At 45.2% G+C, this 5,409-nt stretch overlaps 1 protein-coding gene across 3 annotated transcripts in view; it reads right to left on the reverse strand.

Moving 5' to 3' along the window:
* Positions 1-5,409, reverse strand: part of Smim3 (small integral membrane protein 3) — an 18,150-nt gene that overhangs the window by 9,867 nt on the left and 2,874 nt on the right. Inside the window, exon 1 of one of the 3 annotated variants that reach the window (XM_010627195.2) lies at positions 5,136-5,300. The exons of the other annotated variants lie outside the window; for them this stretch is intronic. The gene's annotated coding sequence lies outside the window, so the exon portion shown is untranslated. Of the gene's footprint in view, positions 1-5,135; positions 5,301-5,409 lie in introns of those variants that run through there. 3 annotated transcript variants of the gene reach the window in all.

Genomic DNA, 5,409 nt, shown 5'->3' on the forward strand with positions numbered 1-5,409 from the left:
AAAAAAAAAAAAGAAAAAAAAAAAAAAAAAAAAAAAAAAGATGGATCTTCATCTTTCTGTTTTACCTAAGTAAAATAGAAGACTTTACAAAAAAAGGGAGCATTTGCTATGGGCTTAGAAGGATAATAGGAATTCAAAAGGAAGAAATGAGGGCAACACCAGACATCCTCAACAAAGCCCAGAAGTGACGAAGCTGTACAGGATGTTGGGAATACATTGTGCTTGTAGCTTTGACAAGAGGCTTAATCTCTTTGAGCTTCTGTTGCCCGACTTCTAAGATGGAAATATGAACAGCAGTGACAACGTCACTGGATGCAGTGGACTAGAGGGACATAAGCAAAGGGACAGGAACTACTGCAGTAGTGTCCCCCATCAGGCCCATATGTTAAAGGCTTGGTCCCAGCTTGATTCTATTTGGGAGGTAGAAGTTTTAAGAAGTCAGGCCTAAGGGCGGGGGGGGCGGTCTTCTAGCCATTGGGGGTACACCCCTGAAGGGGCAGCGTGACCGAAACCCCTCCTCTTTCCTCTCTTCTTTCGCTTCCCACTGGCCATGAGGTGAACAGCTTGCTCCACCAATGTGCTCCTGCCACGAAGTGCTGCCTTCCTCATGGGCCCAAAGCAACAAGGACAGTCAGTTATGAGCTGGAACCTCCAAAACAGTGAATCCAGATCAACCTTTTCTCTAGGTTTATTATCATGTGTATTTTTATAGGAACATAAAACATATTAATACTAACACTTAGGACAATGCCTGGTACACAAAGGGAGGGCTTCCTAGAACACAGAGAATAATTCTTTCAGAGGTTCAGAGGCCCTGCTCTTAATTAGGGTGCCATGAATGTTCTATGACTGACCTGAGCCCAGTGATAAGTTTCACAAGCAAATAGCCTTTGAAGTCTGACCCCAACTTTGGACTTCCTCTGGAAACAGCATACCCTTCACATCTGAGCTGCAGCTCGGAAGTTAACTTTTGAGAGACTGCCAATGGTTATCCAACCGGTTTTACCACCAAGGAGCTTATGGAGGAAGAAGGGACTAAAGAAATGGCTTTCTGCTAGCAGGCAAGCTTACTCTTCCCAAAGTAGGAGAAAAGGCAAGCAGAAGGAGGTAGCATTCTGCATGTTTAGCCCTAGTCCAGCCCTGCCAGAGCTCTGAGCACACAGGGCTGCTGCTATTTCCTTTCCATCAGCTGTCAGGCCAAACAAGGCAGCTAAAACCACTTCTGAGTCTCTGCAGGCATGTCTGAAGATGTGAGGCTCTTCAAGCATCTTGCAGAAGTGAGCCGTGAGGTTGTCGGTCCCCAGGGCACTGTCCACCACCATTCAGGACTCTTTCTCAGAGTCAGTCCTCAGAAGCTGCTCAAATTTCCAAGAAAGACTACAACATTCAGAATAGACAGAGAGCAACACATGTTCCAGAAGAGGCCCCCTCAACCCCTTTCAGCCTCAGGCACCAAATGGCCTTTGTCCCCTGCTTGAACCCACTGAAGACTTCTGTGCTTGCTGTCCCCTCATCTTAGGTGCAGACAGTGCCCTGCCCATCATCTCAGTGTCGAAGTCCTCATCCTAAAGGTGAGCACTCAGAAATTTTCCACACCCACCCGATTAAACTACCATTGCTCACCTGCCGGCCACTCTCTGTCTCACATCCTGTCATATTTTCCTCATAAGCTTTTAATAATCTACTGTTCCACTTGTTTATCACTTATTTGTTTTTACTGGCTTTTATTCCTAACAGGTTGACTTGCTTCTCTGACCTCTCAGAGAGCAGAAGCTCCTATTTTGTTTATTGTGGCATCCTCCGCGCCTATCACATTGTAAATTCCAGTAAATATGAGATCAGTGGAAGAATGAACATACAATCGGATACTTCAAATTTGAGCTCAATTCATGAAATTTAATTAGCGGAAGAGATCCAGAAAGCATTCTGATCCCTGCAGAAGTCTCAACAACTGCAAAAGTCAGACTCATATCTCCAAAACAAATTGGACTGGGGATTTAGCTTAGTGGTTCCACCGCCTGCCTTGTAAGCACAAGGGCCAGGGATTTGGCTCAGTGGTTCTGCTGCCTGCTTCACAAGCGCAAGGACCCGAGTTCAATTCCTGATACCAAAAAATAAAAAATAAAACAAAACAAAACAAATGACAGCCTCTGATGTCATCATTTTCTGGGCTTTCTCTATATTCACGTAGAATTGGGAGAGGGAGTCTTTATGGTCCACCTGCACATATCCAGCAGAGGACTGGCCTTTCACAGTCAAGTCCTTTAGGACTCCCCCTTGTTGATTTATTTGCTTGGGCTGGTGAGCTCAAATTTTCCTTCTGATTCTCAGTATGCAGAAGCTGGACTCTGGGGGGTGTGAAGAAATTTGTTTCCCAAGTTGTGAACCTTTCTTTCTCTGTTCAATAGGGAAAAAGACAAAAGAGGAGGACGGTTTCCTGTGCCGTGGACTCCAGTAGAAGGACACCCGAACCTCACATTTCCTCTTGGAAAGAGCTCTTCTCCCACTGTGTGACACTTAGCCTCAAACATTGGCTGGCCTGCACGCACTCATTCCACCAGGGACCTTTGTTCCAAGGAAAAGGGCCAGAGGCAAAAATGGACAGTGAAATAAATCAAGTCAGAGGCCTTTCTCTGACAACCCAAGGTTCCTGAGAAACATTCTTCTCATTTTACCCCAACAAACCCCTTCTTCCTCCAAAATTTCTAATGAGTAGAAGACCCTAAATTTTTACCTGCTCTTCTGTGGCTAGGAAAAATGGAAAAACACCAAGGTATTTGTTTCAAGGGGATGAAAGCTGTTCGAGTTTACATGTACTATCTGAAAGCCAATCACAGAGTCTCAAAAACCAAGAGAGAGCCAGCGGAAGAAAAGATCCAGGCCAAATCCACAGCATCCTGCTTGAGACACTGCCATCCATCGCCGTTATCTGCAGGGACTAAATGCTGCTGTGTGCTGGGATGACAAAGAAGACTCTTCGAAAGGGACACTTCGGGGGCTCAGTGACACAGCTGCAGGAGCACCAGCGTGGTGGTGGTGCTAAGCCCTGGAGGTAGTCATTCCCCCAAAGAGTGCCTCGTGCATATGGTAGGCAGAAGAGCACGCCCCCCAAAGATTCCTATCTCCTGGGCCCCAGAACCTCAAGTATGGAAAAAGGAAGCATAACCCAGAAAGCAGAGCCATGAGAACACAGGCAAAAGGGGCCTTTTAGATGTGATGTAGATTAAGGACGCGGACACGGGAGATTACCGTGGATTTTCTAGTTGGGCCCAATTAATCACATACACCCCTAAAAGTGAAGTGGAAGGCAGAAGGGGTCAGAGAGATGGGACATGAGACAGGTTGATTCCCCACTGTTGGCTGGGAAGATGGAGGAAGGGAGCTAAGAGCCAAGGAAGGAGCAGGCTCCAGAGGCAGAGAATGGTCCTGGGTTTATAGCCAGCAAGAAAATGGTGGCCTTGGGCCTGCAACCATAGGAAGTAAATTCTGCCAACAATTCAAAGAAGCAAGAAACAGATTTTCCCCTTAGTGTCTCCTGAAAGAAAAGCAGTCTCATGACTCCTTGATTTTATTTTTCTGACACTCATACTGGACTCTGAGCTACAGAACTATAACTGAGTTTAAAATGTTTAAAACTGCTACCTTTAGTACAAGATCCCGATGATGAATATAACTATACCATATACTTAAAAAGTACCAATAAACTCAATAAGATAAAAAAAATGCTACCTTCAAGCAATATGTTGTTACAGCTGCATTAGAAAACAAGCACACGGTGTGGTGCTGGGCAAGCCATTCTTTCTGAGTGGACCTCAGTTTTGTTGTCAGTCGTTTAGAAGGAACGGACAAGTTGATTTCTAAGAGTCTGGCTCGCTCTGGAAGACTGACCACTCTCCTGACATGCACCTTCCTCCTGGCCTCATTCCCAGTTCCAAGATGCACATTAAAGACAGAACAGGAGAGTGAAAGAAAACATAATCTTTAAAAAGCCCCTGAGGTATTGTCTAAGATACCACCCAAGGGCACTAAGCAGAAAGGTCTCCTGTTGCACCACTTGTTACTTCCTTGACTGTACTCCAGAGGAATGAAAGGGGAAGTCTGTGAAATAGAGAAGAAAGCTCCAGGATCAATCAGGAAAGGCTGCTCAGAGCACTGAGTTAAGGATTCCCCAGTCTGTGTAGGACAAGGATCAGGCCAAGTGACATGTGTGCCAGATACTTGTCATCATTAATTGCGAAATTTGGGAAAACCACATTAATTTTCTGTCTCTCCTTCTCCCTCCTGTTTCATTCTCCCTGAACCTATATAGTGAGTCATCAGCAAGTCAAATATCCAATCAGCACATCAAAGCCCCAAAATAAGAAAGCTACATGTATACACAACCAAGCAAATTTTTTTCAATACTGGGGATTGAACCCAGGGCCTTACACATGGTAGAAAGAGTTGGTTCCACCCCGCTCACATCCTCAGACCTTTTTAACATTTTGAGACAGGCTCTCACTAAGTTGTGCAAGCTGGCCTTGAAGTTGTGACACTCCTGGCCTCAGCCTCCTGAGCAGCTGGGATTGCAAGCATGAGCCACCATACCCAGCTTCTGTACACAACCAAACAATTTAAAGTACACCATTTGAATCTGGCTTGCTGTTGTTTAATATGCTAGGTAATTCTTAATTCTGTGTACCCAGCGTTCAGTCTTGATCACTCCATTCTCTCCTGAGATTCACCTTCTGTCTCCCTACTGAGGTATAAGAGGACCTGAGTCCCTAGTAATCCACTAGTACACTGGCTTTCAACGTCTCGCCTGACCTCCCCCAGGTCATCCTGCCAGTCAGTTACAGAAGCAAGATCTGCAACCTGATTCCCACAAATTCCAATGATATTCACTGCCAGAATAGACCCTGGAGTCAGCCTACCTGGGTGACCACACCTATACCTCACTCTGCCATTTCCCGCAATCATGGATGTGTGCTTTCTCTCTCTGGAGCTGTTTTCTCATGTATCTATTAAATGGAGAGAATGATGGTCCCTCTCAAAGAAGACCACATTACAGACTAAATTAAAGAATACATGCAAAGCGGCCCAAGGTAGGCACTCGATCGTGCCCAGTAGGATCATGATTCCATTATGCAGCGTACCTGGCCAGTCTGGATAGAGGGCTGCAGGGTGTGGTGACATCAGTACTTCCTCCTATACACTGTGGGTGGGAACGCTTGAATCTTCCTTTGCACTGCCAATAGTGGCAATGTAATACCAACCAAAATAAAAAAAAACCCTTTCCTTTTTCATCTGTAAGTTTTAATCTGTGGAGAAGAGGCAGAAACACATTTGCAGGGAGGATCTGAATATAGCCAGGAAAGCATCTGAGGTTGTGACTGCCCCTTCACTTTTTTTTTTTTTTTTTTTTTTTTT

Source organism: Fukomys damarensis, unplaced genomic scaffold (genome assembly GCF_012274545.1).
Source record: "Fukomys damarensis isolate Sample0158 unplaced genomic scaffold, DMR_v1.0_HiC HiC_scaffold_3, whole genome shotgun sequence".
NCBI classification, from domain to species: Eukaryota; Metazoa; Chordata; class Mammalia; order Rodentia; family Bathyergidae; genus Fukomys; species Fukomys damarensis.